The sequence below is a fragment of the Hyperolius riggenbachi genome, chromosome 4 (assembly GCF_040937935.1).
Source record: "Hyperolius riggenbachi isolate aHypRig1 chromosome 4, aHypRig1.pri, whole genome shotgun sequence".
NCBI classification, from domain to species: Eukaryota; Metazoa; Chordata; class Amphibia; order Anura; family Hyperoliidae; genus Hyperolius; species Hyperolius riggenbachi.
This window is the reverse complement of record NC_090649.1, coordinates 183555435-183581568: the sequence shown is the minus strand read 5'-3', so window position 1 is coordinate 183581568 and position 26134 is coordinate 183555435. Positions and strand designations below refer to the sequence as shown.

The following is a 26134-nucleotide window of genomic DNA, read 5'->3' as shown; positions in this document are numbered from 1 at the left end:
CTTCTGTTTTCTGCTTTTTAGTAGTAGGGCTTTTGGTCTCTTTAGTACCCCATACTTTCCTAGTGATTCGGGGTCACCCTGAGCTGCTTTGGTATTCTATAGTATTTTACACAAACTTCTGATGTATTTGTATGTGATTTTTACAGTATTGTGAATGGAAATGAAGATTACTTAATAGAAGATTAAAAAAAAATAAAAACTCTATTATGCTAAAGCAGAAGGCATCAGCATTCTTTTGCTTAAATTGTACAGTGCTTTTCTGCATCCAAAATTCCAGCCACAAATATGTTGCACCAAACAGTATGTTAACATTCAGATCTTCTCCTAACAGTTGGAGGTAATGGATTAGACAAGGGCATGTGAATTTTAGATACATCTCTTTGATATTTCTATCTATCTATCTATCTATCTATCTATCTATCTATCTATCTATCTATCTATCTATCGGAGGCTTAGTTTACCTTGGGCTGCAGAGTACCTTGTCCCAACTCTGATGGCAGTTCATACAAACATGATTTCTCGACCAGTGCTATGTGTACGTTCGGGACTAAGGCCTCGTTCACATCTGCTGCGCTGAGAAACGTGTGAAAGCGCATGCTGTAAAAACCGTATGCCCTTGTGCGTGCTTAAGTGCACGTATCTGTGTGTTGCGCTGCGCTTCTTTAAGGCACGTTTTGCTTAATGTAGCAGAAGCAGTTGTCAATAAAGCTTTGTTTTTCTATGTAAATGTATTTTGTTTTTCACAAATAGGGGTAAAATAGTGGTAAAAAAAAAATAGGGGTAAAAAACGCATGCGCTTCTATGCACTTGTACGCGCTTATATGCGCGTAAAAAGTGCACCCATTCACTTGCATTGATGTGCGCTTTACAGCTCAATGCACAGAAATGCATGCAACCCTACGTTTTTGTAACGCTGCTCAGCGCAGCGCATAGATGTGAACCAGCTAAATTTAAAGCGGACCCAAACCAAACTTTTTTTTAATTAAAAATATTTATTTGCACCACTTTGACACATACAAAGATAAATAAACACTCCTTCAAGCCTATGAGCATTTCAATGCATGCTTTTAACCCTTCTCTTTTCATAACTAGGATTATACTGGGGGCAGCCATTAGCAATTCCTCCATTGCCGGGCCCTAGCTACTTCACCAGTTTGCCGGATTTTGTCCCGGCAATTTGAAAGGAAGGGAACGATTCCTCCAATAAATGTAAAATATTTTATATTTGTCATCATGCAGCTGAAAAAAGGCTGCTATTTATTGTTATAATTTAGAAAATAGATTTTATTTCTGAAGTCTTGTATTTATAATTTGGGTCCACTTTAATTACATTGGTAAATCAGTACCTTGCTGAACGCACAGGGCAATGCGCGGTGAAAATCGCACAGAAACGGCCCTGATGTGAACGAGGCCTAATTCTGCAATGCTTATGGTGGCCATACATGGTACAATTTTTTCATACAAGCTCACCATTTTTATGTAGTATAAGGGTAAATTAAGTGAATATACTGAAAGGATAATTTATGCAGTTCCCTTATATTACATAGAAATGGTAAGAAGATTGTATGAAAACATTGTACCATGTATGGCCACCATTAGAGTGAGCAGCTGATTGTCAAGTTAATTCCATTAAAACAATTTTGTTTCAAAAAATTAGTAACAAATTTGAGTATGGAGAGTGAATAAAACCTGCACATTTCTAGAGGTTCTTGAGAATAAGCCTGCAATGTAGTTAAAGCCAAAATGGTACTTGGTAGGGCTTTTTCTCTAGTATATTTATATATACAGTACTAAAAAATGCTGATCTGGAGGAAGTCATACTCTCGCCACACGCACACTGTATGACAATTAGGGAAATAAGTCCAGGATTTCCCCATAGAGGAGTGAGAAAGGAAGTTGCGTAGATATACTGGAAAAAAAAAGTGCAGAAATTGTAGATTAGTATCTTGACTTGATTCTCCTATTCTCTGTTAGTGTCTCAGATTTGCATCACATGGTGCAGCCCTCAGCTTTTTGACCATGATGAAGCTGGCACTTCAGCATTCACTTGCCTACTTAGACTGCTTGTGTTCCTGACTAACCCCAGTGGAACAATTGGCTGGGGATGCACTTGAAGACCAACCAGACTGTGGCCAAAAAAGAGTCACGCTGGTGCTTTGTACATTGTCTGTTGGCGCCTACGGACATCATCATGTCTGCTTGAATACATTCGGTTGTGAAAGTTTAAAAGCATCATATTAACAGTTATGTATATTGCATACAAAATTAACTAAAAAAAAGATTAAAAAAAAAGAAGAAAAAGCTTGGTTGTAAATACTAACGCCTGGTACTCACCTTAAATTTTGGTAGGCCAATCACTGACTAATTTTATTACCTCCATTTAGTATGAGAGTTTACCTGCACCATCTCTTCACATTACATGGAGGTGGTAAAATTGGCCAGTCACTGGATAATCAAATTTGAAGGTGTGTACTAGACTGTAGCCTCCAACTAGGCCCTTAGACACTCGATAGATGCATGTCCTCCATGGGGACTGGGACCTGATCCCACAGGCAACATCACTGAGGCTGTACAGACGAGTAGTTAGCTAACAATGTGTTCTGTTGCAATGTGGCAGGAGGGGCATAGGGCCAACGCAGTGGTGCAGGTATGATGTCACATGGCAGGCGGGGTGAATGTACAACAAAGCTGGCGAATCTTTGGCCGGGCGGCTGTTGGAAGTCGGAGGCTTCTGTACACACTCCAGATTATAGGCAGTTATTATCAGGTACGTCAGCCGACTTTAATCTAGCGTGTATTTGGACCTTTAGTTGGTTTGTTGTGCTCCCTACACAGACTGTAGTAGAAGCAGTGCATTGATATACCATAAGATTTGCAGTCTTTGACAATAGCAAGCTTTTTTGTCCCTCTCTTTTTTGGATCTTCCTACTTCTAAAGAATGTATTCCCTACCTGTACTTTTTTCTCCGTATTTTTTCCCCTTGGATTAAGTTTCTTTGTTATAAAAGACACTTCATTTTCTAAATTAGTAGGTTTCATCCCCAAAATAAAATATGGTTTGCAGCACATTTTAATAAGTAACCTTCCCATGTTAGCAGCTGCTCCTCTGTATCTTGTTTAGTTGCCAAATCTCCATAAATGCAGGGTGCGGTGACATCACACTTCCTATGGTGCTAATTATCAGCTCCTAAGAATAGTATCACATATACAGATTGGAATATAGAATGTGCTTCCATCCCCTCGGCACTAGAAGAGCATCTTTGCTGACTTAAATAATGTGAAGTAGATTCCACAGCACAGTTACACTGAGAGTGTATGTGGTTATGTGATTCTAAAAAAAAAATAACTACACTTACCTTTTAATCTGCAGATATAATAACTCAAACTTATTTATTTATTTTTTTGTGAAAAATATTTTTGTTGATTTTTTTCACATAAACAAAACAACCAATGGAATCATTCTATTATGATTATCCTCAGATCTCCCTAGAGCTTGCCCAGTCCTCCCTCCCAACTCAAATGGATTTCATTTGAAAATAAATGCTGCTGTCCAGACTCTAGATATTGTTTTCTTCATAGACAGCTCACAACCATTAAGGGCTTGTTTCCACTACAAGCATGCAAATTTGTATGCTATTTTCTGCACATGAATCCGCATGCGTATGCGAATTCGCGTGCGTATGAAGACTTTTTATTCATGCAAATTTGCATGAGTAAGTGAATTTTTTTTTTACATTTTCCTGTTGTCATTCATCACTATTGACATACACATGTGAAAACTCTCAAAAAAAATCGCTCTTGAAAATGCATAAAAAAACAGTGAAAATGTGTAAACCAAGCTGAAAATTTTTACGGAGGCGGATTTTTTTTGTTTTGTTTTTTTGCCTGCAGGTGGAAGCGATTTTCGCCTGTAATGGAAACAGATCCATTGATGTACATTTCATATGCAAATTCGCATGCGGCTAATGCATGCAAATTCGACATAGTAGAATTGGGCCCTAATGGAGCCACTTGACTCTTTAAAGGACAAGTCAGAGGAATAAAAATAGCAGGTCTACTTACCTGGGGCTTCCTCCAGCCCCTGGCAGCCGATCTGTCCCTCGCCGCAGCCCTGGTGGCCTGGGGTCCCCTCCGCTGCAGATGCAGGTTGGCATCTACTGCGCCTGTGCAATCACCGCTCGTGATTGCACTCACGTGGTCTGGAGCATTCTGCGCAGATGCAGAAGTACTGCACCTGCGCAGATCGCTCCAGAACACATGAGTGCGATCACGATCGGCGCTCGCTCAGGCGTAGTAGATGCCGATCTTTTTTATTCCTCGGACTTGTCCTTTAAGTGGATGTAGACTCTGAAGCCCAGTATAGATATAGCACAACCCATCATCCGCCATCCAACTCACCCAAGTTTGAGTATTACAGTTTCTCGCAAAAGAGAGTACACCTGTCACATTTTTGTTAATATTTTATTTATATCTTTTCATTGGACAACACTGAAGATGTAACACTTTGACACAATTTAGTTATTGTTTCAACTATAACTAGGGGCAGATTGCATGCCCGATACGCGTTAGTTCTTTAAGTGGATATCTCTGTTATCCTGTGTCTATTTAAAGAAATAAAAGTTACTGGTTTTAGCACTCATCTGAACCTTGCGAACCGTCTTCTTGTATTCATGCTGTGGGCTTAGCTTACTTGGCCCTGCACTGGTGAGTGCTTCAGGGGGTTTGAGACACTCACTGTGGTTAGATAGATTTTTGGATATAAAATCTATGTACAGTGTGTGGCAGGATTCAATCAGAAGATCCCTCTCTAATCAGATTACAATCTATCTTTTATCCCGCCTAATTAAGGTGGCCACACACCATACAATTTTATAAATATCTGTTCAATTTAAAAATTGCAATCAATTTTTCTGACTGATTGTAACATTTCAAAAATATGACCAATGTACCACACACGTATGTTAAATTTTTTCCCCAATTATGATAAAAAATGATTGAAAACTCTGACAAAATTGCTAGGGTGTGTATATTAATAAATTGACAATCCAACACACACCATACAATCTTCAGAAAGATTGAGGAAAAATATCTGGCATTCCGGATCGATACAAATCGAAGAAAACGGGAAATACGATCGGATTTTTCAGTTCAATGAAAAAAAAGCTTTCGATTTTTCCGGGAGATACGATCGATTTTATCGAATTGCCGTAAAATCGGATCATTTTATTGTATGGTATGTGGCCACCTTTAAAGCGACATGAAATTTAGTATATTAAATATTTAAAAAAGTAAAGTATTGATCAAAAAAGTATTTTTGAAAATGTAATAATTTACAAAATGTAATAATTTTGACAAATGTTCATCAGCTTTAGCAATCACCTGATTGATCTGCCAGCTCTGTTATATCTGAAGCCGAGTTGGAGGAAGTAGATGTTTCTGCAATTGCAATTTTAGTAGCAATTTTGTTGCGATTTTGGAGCTGATGAACGCTTACCCAGGATGAATATAAAGACAAAAAGTATTTACTATGGTGACAGGCTTTTGACAGAGGATCAGTGTTACAGGTACAGTACATTTATTTTGAGGATGCCAAATAATTTACCATGTACAGAGTTTAACCACCTCATATCTAGGGGTTAAGATGGGTGTGCACCCACAGGCAAAATTTCAAACTGTAGCCTACATCAGTAAATAAAGGCTCTGATATTTGCATAGGGTGGTTGCTACTAGAGACAATGGTGCAAGCTTTTGGGGATTAACTTTTCCAAGCACTTTTAAATAGTTACAGTCCATTCTGAACTCATTCTGTGAAGGGGTCTTTTTCATCCATTTGCAGCTATAGATGCTCTTGAAGAGGAGACTCTCAGGTCTGTGGGGAAAAGGACAATATACCTGCGCATGTGTGGACAATACTGCACTGATCAATTGCCAAGTGTTCATGTCAAAAGCGAGGTGTCCAAATGAGAGTATAGACTATCCACCATTGATTTGATTAGCCATTATGTTGTTTTTTTCTTGCGTGTGTTCCTCGAAGTGTTTTCTAAGGCAAGTCTGTTGTGTAATAGAGTAATGTGTGTTAGGAGTTGTCTGCTATACTGGAGTTTACTGTCAGACAATGCGGCTGAATGTTCTCCATGTTTTCATGCATTACTATTATACAGTACACTTTTCTTCCAGCCATAAGCATTGTGAGCAGTGTGTCCGTCTTTCTATGTGCGGAATTAATGGATTATCACCTGTACTGATCACAGATGCTTATTTTGGGTGACACTTGCATTACTGATTTTAAACTCTAATTACTGCAACAGCACTGTTATAGAGGACATTTTCTGCTGGGCAGTCTGCCAACTTGAGGACAAGTACCCCATGTTGCTGCTGCTCCTGTACAAGTCTCCTAAAGAATGTATATTAGAATCCTTCCCTAGTGACAGTATAGGGGTAGCTGTGAATGGGAAAATGATGACCAGTCCCTAGAAAAGGATATGTGACAAATTATTTGAACAGTACATTCTTGTAAAAAATCATTTAGCACCTCTGTGTCAGTGAGCGCCCCATCCACTGAGGCACCAACTTGTCCTTTTCCTCTTTTGTTTCCTATCTGTATATTCTCTGGAACCTATAAAAGTAAACATAAAGTGAGAAAAAAAATTATCCATACCTGCATAATCTGTAATGTCCGCAGACACTAAGTAGCCCCTTAGTATGCCTGACTTTCCCTCCGTTACAGCCCCCGTTCTTGGCTCCAGTGGGAGCTTAAAGAGAAACCGTGACCAAATATTTTACTTCATCCCAATCAGTAGCTGATACCCCCTTTTACATAAGAAATCCTTTCCTTTTCTCAAACAGCTCATCAGGGGGCTCTGTATGGCTGATATTGTAGTGAAACCTCTCCTACAGTGTGATGTCAGGACCATGGTCCTGACAGTTTCCTGTCTGTGAACCTCATCGCATTGTGGGGAATTGTGGGCTGTTTACAGCTGGGTCCAACTGCCAAAAAAGCAAGCAGCATCTCCTTTCCCTGACATCACCTGCCAGCAGTAAAGATGTCACTGCGTGGTAAATGTCAGAATGTTAATCAGGGAGATTAAAAATGTTAAAATGGGAAAACACCGACTAAATCATTTATACATAATTATTGTAAAAATGAAGCACTTTTTTTATTACATTATTTTCACTGGAGTTCCCCTTTAAGTGTGCATGCTCTGTCCACCCTCTGTGCCCACTTCCACACATGGCTGTGTGTAGTAGCCTTCACTGGGAGCTCCCTGGGCATGTGTGGTCCCAAATGTTTCCGAACCATACATGCCCAGGATGCTCTTGGCCACCTTGCCTCTGCATAGTGATTTAGAGCATGATCCACAAAGGCACATCGAGTGGACAGTGTATGCGCCCTTCTCTGACTGGAACTAGTTGGAGCTGTGGATGAGGCCTACAGCGGCAGCACGTCAGTACACAATAAGGAGCCGCACAGTGCCTGAGAACCTTACAGATTGTGCAGGTATGCATTTTTTTTTCTCATCTCATGTACACTTAAGTATTAAGATTTGTAACCTGGTCTATTGATCTGAATCTAGGAATACTTTTTCAGATAAATACAATAAAAGCTTAAATAGTGGGTCGCGATGCGCCAGGTATGAAATGCCCCATAGACTTTCATTGGGGTAGCATTACCCTGCGTCAAGATAGGGTAACGCAACACACCAGTGTGATAGGGGCCAAAAGGATACCTGACCCATGAATAACTATTTAAACTAAGCACAAAGGTCTGCTAACAGAGAAGGTACATACCTCTGTACGCTCTCATTTGTTCTGTTTGCTCCCCCTGGTCCCTGTTATTACTCTAAAAAATGTTTCACTTTACGGCAAAGTCACATTTTTACAACAGGAAGAGGCTGGCTTGTTGAGTTAACCCGTCCCAGTCATGCCTGTCCCTGAGCCCATCCACGCCTCTTCACCACCAACTGTGCTTGCCAACCATCTCACCATTACTTTTCTTGCTACAGTCTTTTAGTCCTGTGGTGTCTGGGACTTCTGGATCTGCACACCTTACCATCTGATGTTGATGGGAGACCAGTGAGTGCGCCATCAACCAGTGAGTACTTGCCAACAATCTCATGGCATTCCAGAGCTCTGACCTGAAAGTACTTCCAGGGTCGGCGCCATTTTGAAGATGAAGGACAAATTATACTTTGCTTGTTTTCTAAAAAAAACTCACAGCCCTTTAAAGGGAACCCAAACTCAGAAGGATATGGATTTTTCCTTTTAAAATAATACCAGTTGCCTGACTCTCCTGCTGATCTTGTGTCTCTAATACTTTTAGCCACAGCCCCTCAACAAGCATGCAGATCAGGTGCTCTGACTGAATTCAGACTGGATTAGCTGCATGCATGTTTCAGATGTGTGATTCAGCCACTGCTGCAGCCAAAGAGATTAGCAGGACTGCCAGGCAACTGGTATTGTTTAAAAGGAAACATCCATATCCCTCTCAGTTTAGGTTCCCTTTAAATATGAATGTACAGATGCTAGATTATTGTTATTAGGGACTATTGTTCATGATTTTCTCAAGAGAATCTAGTATTGTGGCAGTGTATCCCACAACATTGTTTAGTGATCTCTCATAATAAATTGTTAAACATTGAATGGGTTATTTGGGATTGCAGTGCAAACCTAGCCGGTTAGTGTCCCTGCGTGTGCTTGAGGTGGCTCCCTGCCTTCTCTGGTAGCGGCGGTGTTGTCCCCGATGTGGAGGTCTGGACCACGTGGGTGGCGGCCTCATCTGATGCTGGGACAGCTACATGAAGTTGTGCAGCTCCGGAGGTGGCTGGCCGATGGGGTACCTTCCCTAGCGGTGGCTGCCACGCTGATGGTGAGCAGGGCGCAGCAGGCAGCCGCAGCTCCATCTGGAGGAGTGACGGCATCTCCTCTTCTGTGGGTGCCCTGGGAGTAGAGTGCTGTGGGTGGCGACATCAGGCCCTCTGTGGTCGTGGTGGAGGAGCGGCCATGTTCCTATGGTGGCTGGAGTAGTAGAAGAGATCAGGCCGCCTCTGCTCGTGTGGTGTTCCCCGTGCTCCGTCTTGGCATCTGGACTCCTAGGCAACAGCGGCGCCGCATCCCACGTGGTGGAGGGGATCCAGCTGCATGGATGCTTGGGTCAGGGTAGCGGCAAACAAAATGGGCTAGCGGGGTGGCCAGCGGCCTGCATGGTGTCGTCCACCGTGGCTGGAATGTGTGAAGGGCGAGTGCCCCTCCGCTGGGAGCCATCCTGGATCACTACCTGCGGTGCCGTGGTGGGACCAGCGCGGGTGGCGATGCCGATGGTCTGGAGGCAGCGGTGAAAGATCAATTCAGCAGGTCCGAGTCACTTCTTTATGCCTGCGCACTGCACGTGGGCCCCGAACAGCTGATTCTCTCGACCAACCTGCAGACCGCGGCGTATATACAGTATACAGTGGCTTGCAAAAGTATTCTGCCCCCTTGAACTTTTACACATTTTGTCACATTACTGCCGCAAACATGAATCAATTTAATTGGAATTCCACATGAAAGACCAATACAAAGTGGTGTACACATGAGAAGTGGAACGAAAATCATACACTTTGTGTTGGTCTTTTACGTGGAATTCCAAAAAAATTGATGCATGTTTGTGGCAGTAATGTGACAAAATGTGGAAAACTTCACGGGGGCCGAATACTTTTGCAAGCCACTGTATATATATATATATATATATATATATAAATATAAAACAATTACTCCTGAAGCTATTGTCCAGAATGATTACCAATGATCGTTCTGGATGATTAGTCACTGAGCAACCCCACTAACTTTTGCTGTTGTTATAATTGAGTCTTCAACTACTGTTCACATTGAGGTTTTCTTATTTTTATCACCTCCTTTGCTTATTGTGCAGTGTTGCAGTATTTGAAATTATAGTTCAGTAAATCATTCAGGATATGTAAAGATGTTATTGTTCCAATTCACCACAAAACTGTCAGCATGCGTTGTATTTTTATTTTATTCATTTGTGGATATACCCAGAGCCCTGGCACATTCCTGATGGTTTCTAGGCATGTACCAGTATGTCTAATTACATTGAGAGGCCACCCATTTGTCCCTGGCTGTGAATTGCCTGTGCATCATCTGCACAAAGGCAGATAAGCCCACCCCGACTTTGTCCTAAAAAATAGGCCAAAAGCTATGACCCCCAATATGCCGACCCACCCCCAATGTGCAACCGTAGCCCATTGGAGCATGCCATGAATGCAGAGCGCGCGTTGAAGCAGGCCCATGGAAGCATAGCTACACGGCTTTGCTCCAGCTTGCATCTGCCCGGCAGCTTCTAGAATGGCCACTACTACTCTATGCTTACTGTCAGGTGATCAAAGTGAGCCTGGAGCTCAAGTGGTGAGTTTAGAAGCTGCCTGAGAGGATGCAAGCTGCAGAAGGACAGGTAGCTATGCTGATTCCTAGTATGCTCCAACCCTAGCACTGCATGGGGGAAGCCCACATCTCACCCTTATCACCTGTGGATAAGCCGATCCCTCCCCCCCACACACTTTTGAGTCCCTAGTCAGTTTATGTGCTGAAATGTACAGCAATTGCTTGTTTGAAAATGAAATTGCCTATGTGATCCAAGCTGTATTGTGAATAAAGCCTTTTGATGACTACATACAGCCAGATATTGGTCAAGTGTACATGGACTTTTTCAAATGCTAAAATGAGCACCTACTGCATTTATGCATTTATCCAGGTGTTTTTACAGGTTGTTGCAGATGATTTGGCAACTGGGATTTACACACAACAATGCATGCTTTCACATGACTTTTCATTCCTGGTAAATGGTCCACGGATAATGCATGTTGCGCTTGCTTGGAAGCTATTAAGCATAATGCCTTAACCACTTGAGGTCCCTGGGCTTACACTACCCTAGTGACTAAGCTATTTTTTATTAAATAGGCCACTACAGCTTTAAGCTTGTGCTCCAGGGCCATACAACTCAGCACACAACCTCCCCCCCCCCCCTTTCTGCACCAACAGAGCTTTCTGTTGGTGGGCTCTGATGCTCCCAGGATTGTTTATTTATTTTTAACAAATATTTCATTTTATTTTGTAATAAATAAACTTTTTTCTATAATTTTACTATCTCCCCATGCCAGTCTATGACAGCGATCGGCTGTCATAGGCTTCAGCCTAAGACAGCAGATCGCTCCTGTCTCCCCCAGGGGGACAGCCATGTCACACAGCTGTCCCCAGTACATCGCTGCCGTGGATCGCAAAGCTGTACACAATACATAGACGTCGGTTTCGCCGTCTAACAGATCGCTGCAAATCCCTGCCCCCAGGATTTGATGCAAAAACACCTTTTTGAACGGAATGGCACATTCTCATGAATGAGGATTTCACATGAGACAGTTTTACACCTCTTTCAGATGGGAGGATGAACTGCATGCTTGTTGGGCAGTTCATTGTCCCCTCTGCTGCCCACAAGCTCCATTCGGGTGTAATGAAAATGCAGTCGAATGGCAGCGTTTGCAACACCACACATGTGAGCTCTGGACACACGTTGACGTTACCCAGCGGTAGAAAACCGTGACATGTGGTGCCTGAGCACAGCTGTGCTCAGATGTGTCTCCATGGGAAGCCACCTGTCCACCATCGGTACCGAGCACTAACAAACACCAGGGCGGCCAGAGAGCAGCTGAAAGGCGGTGGATTCACCCCCATCAGGTGCCAGTATGAAACAGCCCTCAGGGATATTTAATCGGGCAGTTTAAAGGCCTGAAAAGTGTCTGTTAAAACTAGGCCTCAATAGAACAACATTACATCTCAATATTTATGCAGTGCAAGAATATTCCTTGCAGGACTGGAATATTTTATTAGCTATCCATTTACACTTCATGAATGGTGAATTCTGCCGGCCTTGTATATTAAATGTGAAAGAAGAATCTGTTTTTAGAAGACATTAGTAAAGTACTAAGCTTTTTTTTACGGATTTTCAGTTAAACGGCACCTTTCCTTCACCAAGCTATGAACTGAAATGCCCATCTTCTTCCTGTATGGCTAGATTTATTGCATTGTGAAACATTCTGGGCAATGAACTGGTTAAGTTTCCTTTTTTTTTTCCTTTTAGTGACGCAGGCCTGTGAATCCCATGGCAACTGTCTGTCATGTGTGCTCAGCCTGTGTTGCAGGAGAAGAAGCTTCCTGCTGCTGGGAGTTGCTAAGCTTCAGTGTCAGTGAGTAGCATGGAAAATCTCTTACTGCTCAGATGACCTCTTCTATTTTGTCTGTGTGTTTTATCTTTAGATTAGCATCCTGGAAGGGGTGGCTCTGGGCCTTATATTCATGACCCAGGCGGCTTCTTGAGAATAGGAACTGAAGTGTAGCTGTCTATTGCACAGGTCACGGCTGGAAATTAGGAAACATGGAAATAAATATAATGGGGTGCTTATATAAAGTGCACATTCCTGTCATACTGACACTGTCACTGGCAAAGTAGATTATTGTCACTGTATCACCAACCAGTCAGCAGAAGTTCATTGATTGCTTCAAACTTCATAGAAGCATCACTTTCATTATAAAAGAAACCTATACTAAGGCTACTTAAAGAAAACCTGAACTGAACATTAAAAATCAAAATAAACATACACAAGTCATACTGTCCTCCCGTGTAGTCTACTACTCAATCTATTTTTCCTCTCCTGCGTCCTGTTTGTCCACTGTGGTCAATGGAATTCTCCGTCCTCCATTTTGAAAATGGCCATTACACCATAACAGCATAGCTCCCAACTGTCCCTTTTTCGGAGGGACAGTCCCTTTTTGGAAGCCCTGTCCCTCTGTCCCTTTTTCACTCTTATTTATCCCTCTTTCAGGACTTTGTCCCTCTTTCTATATAAATATATATATTTCTATACTAAAAATGTGTTTAATTGACTCTAAACTTTATTCACATCCTTTAAATTGATATGTTACTCATTTTAAAATGTTATTATGATGGAAAATAAACCAGGACAGAAAGGACCAGTGTGGTTTGAATGATAAAAATACATATTTTTCTTATGAAATCTTTATGGTATGCGTGCCTAGGGACGTGGTGGGGGCGTGATCAGGGGTGTGGCAGGGGCATGGCTTAAGTGTCCCTTTTTCTCATCTCAAAAAGTTGGGAGGTATGATAACAGCTTCCTGGTCAGCACACTGTTAAACTGTAACATCGCCCACTTGAGCCATAGGGAAACATGGACACATCAGTTCTCCTCTCAGCTGCAACTGACAGCAACTGATATATAACTGACAGCAACTGATAAATGTTGTCAGAACTGGAAGGGATCACTGTAAGAAGAAAATGGTGAGCTTCTGAGAGGAACTGATGGCAAGGTAACTATGTAATGTTCATTTGAAGTTACCTCATGTGTTTATTTTAAATAATTTTACTCAGTACAGGTTCTCTTTAAAGAGAACCCGAGGTGGGTTTGAAGAATATTATCTGCATACAGAGGCTGGATCTGCCTATACAGCCCAGCCTCTGTTGCTATCTGAAACCCCCCTAAGGTCCCCCTGCACTCTGCAATCCCTCATAAATCAAAGCCACGCTGCTGACAAACAGCTTGTCAGAGCTGGCTGTGTTTATCTCTATAGTGTCAGTCTGCTGCTCTCCCCGCCTCCTGCAGAACTCCAGTCCCCGCCTGCATCCCTTCCCTCCCTGCTGATTGGAGGGAAGGGACAGGGGCAGGGACCGGAGCTATGCAGGAGGCGGGGGAGCAGCCGAGACTGACACTACAGATGTAAACACAGCCTCACAGCACGGCTGTGATTTATGAAGGATTGCAGAGTGCAGGGGGACCTTAGTGGGGTTTAAGATAGCAACAGAGGCTGGGCTGTATAGGCAGATCCAGCCTCTGTATGCAGATAACATTCTTTAAACACACCTCGGGTTCTCTTTAAAGGACAGGTCTGAGGATACCTGGGGCTTCCTCCAGCCCCTGGCAGCCTATCTTTCCGTTGCCGCAGCTCCGGGGTCCCCTCCGTTGTAGATTTCTTCTGCACAAGCGCTCAGCCGCATTGCTCACGGTTGTGCTCCCGTAGTCGGACGCTCCAGGCTATGTGAACGCGTTTGTGAGCAGCGCGGCTGTGTGCTCGTGCAGGCGCAGAAGATGCCGACCTGGCGACACCGGCTGGGAGCAGAGCTGCGGTGAAGGACAGATAGGCTGTCAGGGGCTGGAGGAAGCCCCAGGTAACTTCGGACCTGTCCTTTAAACACTGACACATTGCATCAGACAATATAGTGTAATTCAATTGCATGACAAATGCAATGCAATTATATTGTAATAGTAGGTTCACATTGAGGCATTAACAATGCAACATAATCTGTTGACATTATGCGAAGCATGCTGTGCGATATCAGATAACTTGTGCATTTACAGTTGCCGTGAAGCATACTTTTTATGTACTGTACGCTTCTCATTGCATGCATACTGCACAATGGGGTTGATTCACAAAGCGTACTTATTTTTCAACTTACGGTAACTATAAGACATAGGCCCCAACCGACCTGATTTTCATGGGACTGTCCCTTTTTTTACTCCTCTGTCTCACCCTCTGCTGGCAAAATCCCGGGTTGTACAACTTTGCAGAACACTAAGGTGCATTCTAGCCGATAATGGGACACTGCTCTGTCTCTTTGCTTGCTGGACTGGACACATACACAGCGCTCACATACCTGGCTGATGCCTATTGCATCATCACTGTGCTGCGGGACTCTGTCTGGCAGAGCTCCGTCCCTTTTCTTCAGAGAGAGCTCACACAGAGAAAAACAGGAAGGAAACCCAGTATTGGAGGGTGAAGACAACTGCCTGGCATGGTCCTGTGGTGCAATGCACTGAAGCCCAGGTAGAAAGGAAGAATTGGATGCTGCAGCTGCTTGCTAGAGCAACTAATTTTTGGTAAGTTAGTGCTCTGTCCACTGTTTGTCCTCCTCCATGCTGCAGAGACCCCCTCCATGCTGCAGTGACCCCCTCCATGCTGTCCAATGCCATCTGTGTCCGTGTGTCCCCCTCCGTTCTGTCCACTGCCATCTGTGTGTCCCCCGCCATTCTGTCCACTGCCATCTGTGTATCCCCTCCGTTCTGTCCACTGCCTCTTGTTTGTTCCCCTCCATGCTGCCCTGAGCCTCCTATGTGTCCCCCTCCATGCTGCCCTGTGCCTCCTGTGTTACCCCCCCCCCATGTTTCCTGCCTCCTGTGTGTCCCACTCCATGCTTTCCTGCCTTCTGTGTGTCCCCCTCCATGCTGTCCCCCTCCATACTCCACTGCCTCCTGTGTGTCCCCTTCCATGATTACACCAGGGATATACTGTATAGGCGGTCTTATGTTAAAGTGTACCTGAGATGAACAAATAGAAAAAGAAATATACATACCTGGGGCTTCCTCCAGTCCCCTTCAGGCTTATTGGTCTCTCGTGTCCTCCTCTGCTACCTAGGTCCTCCGGTAGATGCCCCGGCATCTTCAACAGTCGGCCCAGCGTGGTTTGGCCGCACGCTCCTGTAGTTGGGAGCGTTCTGCGCCTGCACAGTACTAGTGCGCAGGCACAGAACGCTCCTGGCAATGGAAGATAAAGGGGCACCTACCAGAGGATCTAGGTGGAGGAGGACAGCAAGGGACCGGGTAACCGGAAGGGGGCTGGAGAATGCCCCAGGTATGTATAATTTTTTTTTTATTTGTTCATATCAGGTTTACTTTAAGCCTGGGAGTGGACAAAGGGGACCTCTGCCTTATTGTGGGTGCACTGTAATGCAATATTACATGCGGTTCTGGAGGTAACGCTGCCATATTACGTGCGGTTCTGGAACTAATGCTGCAGATTTACATGTAGTTTTAGAGGTAATGCTGCCATTTAGGTGTGGTTTTGGGGGTAATGCTGCCATATTTAGTGTGGTGCTGTAATATACAGATAAGGGCCCATATGCAATTAAAGTGAACCTCCGGACTAAAAATCTACTCGGCAGCACTGAAAAGGCCTGGTGTTTCTTTAACAGTTTCACAGCATCAGAATTTTGTTTTTCTTATCCAAAACTCATTTTTAGCTGCACAGAAGAAAACTGCCCGGGCATTTTCCCCCTGATGCTGTGCAAAGCATGATGGGATTTCTAATATTGTTGTTCTTGTTCTGCTGTTTTGGGCAGTTTTTTTTATTTTTATTTTTTTATTTGAGATTTGAAGCCTAGTGTGCGCAGCTGGGAGGGGTGATGAGGACACAGGACAGTTGGAATTGTGTCTCATGCTCCCTGTCACCTCCTTTCACCCAAAAAGATGGCTGCCCTCATGTACAAGATGGCTGCCCCCATGAAATCACAAACATTTGCCTGTTCTTTTAAAACAGGCTGGGTAAGAGATTATATTACATATCTATTTTAATTAATATAGCTAATGTAACTTAATGACAGTATGTTGGTTTAGGCTGAAATTCCCCTTTAACTTTTTCTCCTGAGTTATCTCCCGGGAGATAATTTTCATATTCTATTTAAAATAACAAGCATTTTACAATTGAAATAGTACCTAAAAGTTGGTGAAAAAGTACTATCAAAATTATTTTGAGTTTTCTTGGAGAGATAAAATAAGCCATTTAAGGAGAGATTGTGAGTTAATAAGTAAGTAGTGATAATTCAACTTAAAAGCTTTGTGACTAGTCCTAATGGGATTTTTTTCCTTTTGTTGCATTCCTGTTTTTGCAGGGTTTACTGTATATCTTCATTTCCTTTAAAAAAATAACAAAAAAACAATAATCTTACAGTCATTCTGGTTGGATTTGGCTTTTCTGGGTTACATAGCTGAAACAATTATGCAGCCAGAACAACTGAAGTATGAATAAGAACACTTGATCTGCATAATCATTCAAAGTTCAGTAATTCAGACTATTATTATTATAAGGATTAAAGGAAAGCTGAGGCAGAATAAAAAACCCCCAAAAAACCCAGATACTTACCCAAGAGGAGGAAAGGAGAATCCGGAGGCTTCCACTGTCCTCCTGGAGACCACCACCGCTGCCTGAAACTCTGTTTTAAGTTGCGACTGTGCATCTTCTTTATGCATGAGAAAAGCAGCACTGCACTTGTGCAGTAGCGTAGAGCCGCTTCAGCTTACTGTGCAGTCACATCCGTAATGGTACAGACGCAGTACGGGTACACTCCTACACTGCGTGTAGTGCGGACACAATAACATATCCCACAAGCTCTTGTTAGGACAGTGGAAGTCTCTAAAGGACCCAGAGGCTTTGGATAGCAAAAACAGAAATATATGTATCCGAAATAATCTGAAATGGACAAATAAAAATTGGCAACCATCATAGGTTATACTAAAAGTGTACCCAAGGTGAAAAAAATGAAAAACAAAAAACAAACTAGATAGTTACCTAAGAAGAGAGAAGCCTCTGGATCCTGCAGAGGCTTTTCTGGGTCCTCCTGGCACCCACTGTTGTCAATCCCATGCACAGACTTCCGAAACAAATCTGACAAGAGCTTGTTGGAGTTGTGATCGAGACCGCACTTTCCTTCTTGCACGAGCATGAGCCGTATTGCTCCTGCCAGAGTACAGAGTACTGCGCTGGAGCGACCGTACTCCTGTGGTTGCTGCATAGCTGCACTCATGGATGAAGGGGAGCACGGTCAGAATCTTTGGGAGGGGCCAGGGTAGTGGCGGTAGGGGTGATGAGAACACAGGAAGCCTCTGGAAGATTTTGAAGCTTTCCTTTACCTAGGTAAGTATGTTTTTTTGGCCAAGGTTTGACTTGGGTTTACTTTAAATTAAAATCGGACATTTTATAGAATTCATCAAGATATGTCCAATAACATTCATTAAATTGGCATGGACAAAAATAATCGGCCTCTTAATCTAGCATCCTGTTGCACAATGTTTAGAGTCAATCGCTGCAAACAAGCAATTTTTGTAGCGTTCAGTAGAGTATTGTACCGTGTTAGCCATGAGTAAAAGCAGGAAGTTTTGAATCAGGATGATACCATTCATTGGCTAACTTAAAAGAAAAAGAGTACCGTAAGCGTTTCTTCAGACCCACAGGAATAAAATAGGAATGGGTGTACAGAAATAGTCTGAAGAAGGCTTATTAACAAAAGCTTACTATTTTTCTTTTAAGTCTCTTTTATGAATAAAGTTTTTTTTTAAAGATTTCTTTTAAGTTAGCGAATGAATGGAACCATCGTGATTCAAAAATTCCTGATTGTAGCTTCCAGTGAGACCTCTGCACCGGTTAGCAATTATTGGCCCACTCTTCCTAAGGATATTGATCCAGCTGTGTCAGGTTTGAAGGGTGCTTTCTATAGATGTTCAATACTATTAAAATTTGGGCTTATAAAAGGCCCTTTTTTATACTCCAGTGTTTTGTTCTTGAGCATTTTTAATTTCCATATTATAGCCACAGGCTAGGTGCACACTTAGCAGAAAACCAAGCATTGCAGAAAACGTTTTTGCCGCTAATGGAAGTCTATGGGTCGCATATAAAAAGGCATATGAGTTTTGTATTCGTGCGTTTTTAAAAATGCTGGTTTTGTTGCATAGTATTCAAAAACGCATCAAAAATGAACACAATGAAAGTCAATGGGATAGCAATGGTATGCGTTTTTCATGCATTTTCTATGCGTTTTTATATGCGTTTTTTTTTAAATTGTTTTGTGATGTATTTCTGCTTCCTCTTGTCTTCCTAGTGATTTGCATAAATTAAAATATATAAATATAAATAATAAAATATTAAAACGCATTACAAATGCATAAAAAACACATGCGTTTTGTATATGCGAACCATAAACGCATTAAAATGCACAAAAATACGCTTCAAAAACACATATGCAGTAAAAAAACGCTAACGCAAACGCAGCAAAAACGCACACACAAAACAAATATGCACATGACATAAAACGTAGCATTTCATGTTATGTTATGTTATGTGTGCACCTACCATTAGGCCTCTTTCACATTAGCCAACGCGTACAGGAGACGGTCTCCTGCACGTGTTGACTAGCCTGCGACTGTCGTTGGGAATCTGCGGTGTGACGCTGAGTAGCGGCAGTAGTATTAATTAACCTGACGGGACAACGCAGATTCCCGATGAGAAACAGCTCCCGGGTGCGTTGTACCGCAACGCATCGAAACGCAGCGTCGGGTGTGAAAGGTAAAATGAAAGTGTATGGACTTTGCTTTTAACCTGGTTAACGCAAAGTATAGACTTTGCGTTAAAAAAAGGGCTCTGGTGTGAAAGAGCCCTTAAAGAGAACCCGAAGGTGGGTTTGAAGAATATTATCTGCATACAGAGGCTGGATCTGCCTATACAGCCCAGCCTATGTTGCTATCCCAAACCCCCCTAAGGTCCCCCTGCACTCTGCAATCCCTCATAAATCACAGCCACGCTGCTGACAAACAGCTTGTCAGAGCTGGCTGTGTTTATCTCTATAGTGTCAGTCTGCTGCTCTCCCCGCCTCCTGCAGAACTCCAGTCCCCGCCTGCATCCCTTCCCTCCCTGCTGATTGGAGGGAAGGGACGGGGGCAGGGACCGGAGCTATGCAGGAGGCGGGGGAGCAGCTGAGACTGACACTACAGGTGTAAACACAGCCTCACAGCATGGCTGTGATTTATGAGGGATTGCAGAGTGCAGGGGGACCTTAGTGGGGTTTGGGATGGCAACAGAGGCTGGGCCGTATAGGCAGATCCAGCCTCTGTATGCAGATAACATTCTTTAAACACACCTCGGGTTCTCTTTAAGAGTTTGCCTTTATTTAGCATGCTTTCTACAATTTTTTGTTTCATTAGAGATGGTCAATGCCAATAAATGTATCTGTGGGTCAGGTTCATCCAATTCCTCTCTACCAAAGGGAAGGGAATTACGGAACCTGTGGGGTGAACGGAAACCAGGAGCGCAATGGTGCTGTAGCGTTAGGTCAAAGGGGTTTGACAGAATTGTGGGTATGAGATACTCACAAAGATGAGGTGCAGGGCTTCAACCACCATATGTGCCTATGGGAATATAACCATTCCCGCTTGGTTTACCAGATCCTCCTTCGTCTGGGTGGTTGCTCCCGTCCTGTGTTCTTTCCTACTCGCAGATAACTACAACTAGGAAGGACTAACACCTCTAATGAGATGTCTAGAGAAGAGGGGGGGGGGGGGGGGGGGTGCCCAATGTGTGTGTATCCTGGAGTGAGTATACTACACAGAAGAAATAGAAGCGTTATATTTGACCTCTTCTGTTTATTTCTTCTGTGGAATACCCTCAATCCAGAATACACAAACATTGGGTGCTTCCCCATAATCAAAAAAGCCCCAGTGCCAATAAATGTGTCCACTGCTGCCACATTGTGCAGGTGAGGGCAGCACGGTGGCGTAGTGGGCAGCACGGTGGCGTAGTGGTTAGCTCTCTCGCCTTGCAGCGCTGGGTCCCTGGTTCGAATCCCAGCCAGGGCACTATCTGCAAAGAGTTTGTATGTTCTCTCCGTGTCTGTGTGAGTTTCCTCCGGGCACTCCGGTTTCCTCCCACATTCCAAAAACATACGGATAAGTTAATTGGCTCTCCCCAAAAAAATTGGCCCTAGACTACAGTACTTACACTACATAATATAGACATATGGCAATGGTAGGGATTAGATTGTGAGCTCCTTTGAGGGACAGTTAGTGACAAGATATATATATATATACACTGTACAGCGCTGCGTAATATGTCAGCGCTATATAAATACTAAATAATAATAATAATAATAATAAATGTGATTTGGGCTGGGGAAGTGTTGTGGGCCATGGTTAATAGTCAAGGGCATGAATCACGTGCATGTCTGGTGGTCTGGCACTCAATCAATTGAAATTGCAAAATCTATTTAACCACTTGACGACCCCCCTAAAGACCAGGCTCATTTTTGCAGTGATGGGCTGTGCAGGCTTTTCAGCCTCCTGCACAGCCCAGCGTAGGAGCCCAGCGATCGGACTCACCTCCTTTTTTTGTCCCTAAGGGGACATGCCGACGGAGGGGTCAGATCGCTGCATGCTTTTTTTTTTCACAGCCTCTATGAGGCTCTCTCTCTCCCCGTCCACCTCCCTCTCCTTCCTCCCTCCCCTTCGTCATCTAATTTGGAACAGGACGGCGATCCATCCTGTTCCGCCTCTCATAGGCATCAGCATACGAGAGGAGGGCGTTCCCCCGCCAATCAGAGGCCGGGGATCGCCGAACTCTTACAGTGCTGCGGCCCCTGGCAGCGCTGTACGCTTGTAAACAAAGAGGATTTCTTTGCCCTTATGTTTACAAGCAGCCTGCTAGCCGTGATCAGCGGCTAGCAGGCTATTCACGGAATTCTGTTCCGTGAAGCGGCAGGGAACGATTACGCATGCACGCGGCCGTTCCCTGGAAAACTGCAGCCCCAGGACTTGACGCCAATTGGCGTTAGGCAGTCCTGGGGCTGCCACCGCAGTCACGCCCATTGGCGTGAGGCGGTCCTCAAGTAGTTAAGCATTGTGTTTTCCCCTTCCACCAAATGGCCAATTAGTACAGCATCAACCACATCCAACAATTGAATCACCATATTCTCATAAATACAATGACAGCCATCTATGTGCCGTATAAACAAATCAATATTGCATTTGTTGTGGGCCACGGATGGTGCCTGTGAACACACTGTATGGACATGATCACATCTCTGCATTGTAAGGGACCATGTTATCCAGTGCGGCTGCAAAGATGATCCCAGACGGAGACAGAGGGGTCGTGGAGGATTCCCTATACTTTGATATCTATCTTTTTTTTACTCCTTGCTTACAGGTATACTTTGAGGCCCCTTTCACACTTACTGCGTTTTAGTGCGGTACTCTCCCCTGCTGCATCCACGCCGCAGCTCATCTCAGTGGCCATTAGTCTTTACGAGACTGGCCACAATACCTGCAGTTTGATGTGCTGCAATGGTAGTGCTTCCTACGATACAGAGGTGACATTGCCAAACGCTACCAGCGGTACCACTCGTCACGCAATTGCATTGGAGCCAATGACACCGCAACAATCTATTTTGATTGCTGTGGTAACATTGCAATGCGATCATACAAAATTCAGTGATGTACTTCCTGTCCAGCAGGAAGCACATCACCAAGTGGGGGTTGGGGCTTCGCAAATCACTCTGTTGTGGTTTGTAAAGATCTTGCTAATGCAATGCTATGAGTGATTTTTAGAATATCACATCCCTTAAGCTTTTCAAATCACAAGTGCTTAGAAAAGCGCTGGTAGTGGGTCCCAGGCCTAAAGAAAGTGCCCTACTGTTTATGACCTGGGAAAGGGGCGAGCACAGTTTAAGACCTCAGACATGATACTCATGCCTTAGGCTCCTTTCACACTATGGGCTCGATTCACAAAGCGGTGCTAACCCAGTTAGAGACTTTAGGCGTGATAACCATTGCACCACGCTGGTGAAAAGCCAGTTTGGGCATGATAAGTTTAGGCGTGATAAGTTGAGATAAGTTTAGATCACGCGAAAAGTCCCGCACGCAAAGCAGCGCCATTAAACTCTATGTGAAGTGCACCAGACTTTGCTAGCGCAAAACTTTTGATCAGCTGTGCACTGCGGTGCTAACCCAGTTGGTGCTATAGTTATCACGCCTAAACTTATCACACCTAAACTTATCACGCCTAAACTGAGTTTAGGCGTGACAAAGGGCTTTTCACCAGCGTGCTAACTGTTAGCACCGCTTTGTGAATCAAGCCCTATTTCAGTTGCGCCATGGTGCAATGACAGTATAATCACATCACAACGTGATGCAATTATATTTAATTGGGCCGTTCACACTGGCACTTTTGAAGTGTGGTGTGACAATTTCCAACAGAATAACACACAGCATGCAGTGTGTTACTGGTCAATGCGTGTGGTGCAAGCATAAAGTCTATGGACTGTGTTCTGTGGTAGGCTACGATGCGACTTTACATGACCATTGTATTGTGATCCTATTTTTCAGGTTGCACAACACAACATATACAGTGTAAAAGTAGCCTTAAAGCTAACCTGAAATGAACATTTTGAGTCAAAATAAACAGGTCATACGTACCTCCCATCTATTCTACTCATCAATCTCTTTCTCTTCTGCATTTTGTTTATCCACTGTGATCAATGGAATTTTCTGTCCTCCATATTGAAAATGGCCATTACCCCATAACAGCTTCCTGGTCAGCACACTGTTAAACCGTAATATCGCCCATTTGAGCCATAGGGAAACGTGGGCATTACCTTGCTCGTCAGTATGGAAGTATGTCATATTCATTTTGCAAGTATATCATGCGTTTATTTGATATAAATTTACTCGGTTCAGGTTCACTGTAAAGCAGCAGGGACAGCCATACTATCCCAGGAAAAAAACACATATATAAGTAGATAACTAATTGTTCTACTTACATAACATGTATTATACTGTCCACGTTTTGAGTTCAGTAAATTTTATATAATAAAGAGAATGGCGTGGCTTTTGCCATCTTACTTCCCTCTGACCGAAGCCAATACTGATGTCATTTCCTCCCTTACTTATTTTTCTCCTAGAAACTGCACTGTCATAGCTAGCTTGCTTTGTAAACACATGTTAGCACAGCATAGATCATATTTCAGCAGCTCACTAAACTGCCCTCAGCCAATCAGTGAGGAGCAGGAATGTGGGAGGGGTGATGACAAGCTTTCTTCTCGTCACCAATGGAACAAATAGAGTCAGGCTGACTGAGGTAAGATTTATCACAGCAGAAACATTTCTGACTAAATTATAGTGCTTGCAATGCAGAGTAAGGCTGCATAATGAACACAGAGCAGTGGGTAATGGAATTTGATTTTGTGGCTAACAATCTATGATTTGCATGGGGGCATAATGAATGGCACTCTTGCCTTGCAGCACTACTGCTGTCGCCAGCTCAAATCTGGGTCAGGGCACTATCTGCTTGGAGTGTGTATGTTCTCCTTGTATTTGTGTGTTTCCTCTGGGTACTACAGTTTCCTCTCACATCCCATAAACATACAGATAGGTTAATTGGTCCCACAAAAAAATGGCCTTGGGGTCCCTTCACTGTGAATCAGTTGCTTTAAGTTATAACTGAACAGAGAATTGATGTGCAGTGCAGGTGACTGATGTGCAGCGCAGGTGAAGGTAATGTCCATGTTTCTCTATGGCCTCTTTCACACTGTATGCTGTGAAGCTGAAAATGTTTTCACAACGCACTGCTATGGAACAACTGATCAGTTAAAACGCATCGGGTTTTCAGCTTTAGGCTAGTTACACACCAAGACGTTGCGTTAGGTGCTACGTTAAGGTCGCATAACGTGCACCTAACGCAAGGCCTGGTGCACTTCGATGTGGACGTCAGAGTGAGCCGCGTTGTGCAGCTCACTCTGGCGTCCGTGAGGCGTACTCTTGGACGCATGCGGCATCACGTGGTCCCGCCGGCCAATCGCCGCACAGAGCGGCCGCACCAGGAAGTAAACACTGTACGTCACAACTTGCAGTGAATATTAATTAGCCATGTGCCTGGCCGCTCTCCGCTCCTCCCCAACCTGACTGAGCATGTGCAAACAGTCTAACGCGGCTTAAGCCGCTGTAACGCTGTAGCATGCTGCACTTTCGGGAGAACGTGCAGCGTTACATGTAACGCAACGTGGGCTGTGTGAACAGCCCACTTGTGTTACATTGTGTTACATTGCTGTAACACAGATGCATGACCAGGGTGACTTACTTTCATCCCCTATAGCATTGTACAGATGTAGAAGGACTGTCGCCTAGAAGGAATTGGGTGAAAGTTCAGAACCAACTCTGTACAGATGTGTCTCAAAGTTTTTATTGTTTTGTTTTACAACAGTATAACATGACAAACATAGTAAACGTCATTATTGAATAGCATCACATACATTAGTCACAGGTAATAACAATATAACACCCGTAAACATAGGCAACAATTCTGCAATTAAAGCTTAAATTTTGCTCCAAAGGACTATAGTCTAATGTCTGGAGCATACATTAACCATTTCTGCCGCCCGGACGTGAAGCTCACGTCCAGGCGGCGCGGCGCCGCGCGCGCCCCCGTGCTGTCCCCCAGTAGCCCTGGGATCAGTGAACGGGAACATGGTTCCCGATCACCAATCCGTGTCCCCAGCAGAAAAACCGAAGCGCTCTTACAAGAGGCTTCAGTCTTTCTGCACGTAAAATTTTCCGCGTCCCCCTTGTGCTTCCGGTTAGCGAGAAGCACAAGGAGGAAAAAAAAACCTCAAAGTGGCCATCTTGTGGCCAAATAGTAAAACTACATCTACATATTTTTTACATTACAATTTACACATATAATAACATTAAAAATTAACTGTTTATTTCCCACACCAAAATATTACCCAAATAAGATTTTTAATGGAAAAAAAAATTACAATAAAAAAAAAAAAAAGACAAATAGTTACCTAAGGGTCTGAACTTTTTAAATATACATTTGAAGGGGGTATACTACGAACATTTTTTTAAATTATAAGCTTGGAAATAGTGATGGACGCAAAATGGAAAAAATGCACCTTTATTTCCAAATAAAATATTGGCGCCATACATTGTGTTAGGGACAAAATTTAAATGGTGTCATAACCGAGACAAACGGGCAAATAAAATACATAGGTTTTAATTATGGTAGCATGGATTATTTTAAAGCTATAATGGCCGAAAACTGAGAAATAATTAATTTTTTCCATTTTTTTCTTATTAATCCTGTTAAAATGCATTTATAAAGAAATAATTCTTAGCAAAATATACCACCTAAAGAAAGCTTAATTAGTGGCGGAAAAAACAAGATATAGATCAATAAATTGTGATAAGTAGTGATAAAGTTATTAGCGAATGAATGGGAGGTGAAAATTGCTTTGATGCATAAGGTGAAAAATCCCTGCGGGCTGAAATGCTTAAAGAACAAGTGACACCCATGAAAAAACACATATATAAGTAGATAAATACTACTTCTACTTACATAACAGATGTATTGTGTTATCCACGTATTGATTCCTGTGAATTTTATAAATGAAAAGCAGAAAATCCTATTCAAGGCAGTAGCTATCTTGCCAAGCTAATGCCGGCATCATATCCTCCCTGACTCTTGTTTCCCCCCCCTCCCTTCTC

At 43.3% G+C, this 26134-nt stretch overlaps 1 protein-coding gene across 3 annotated transcripts in view; it reads left to right on the top strand.

Annotated features, from left to right (window-relative positions):
- GNB4 (G protein subunit beta 4) overlaps positions 1 to 26134 on the top strand; it is a 146419-nt gene that overhangs the window by 37950 nt on the left and 82335 nt on the right. The window contains exon 1 of one of the 3 annotated variants that reach the window (XM_068281063.1): positions 14914 to 14935. The exons of the other annotated variants lie outside the window; for them this stretch is intronic. The gene's annotated coding sequence lies outside the window, so the exon portion shown is untranslated. Of the gene's footprint in view, positions 1 to 14913; positions 14936 to 26134 lie in introns of those variants that run through there. 3 annotated transcript variants of the gene reach the window in all.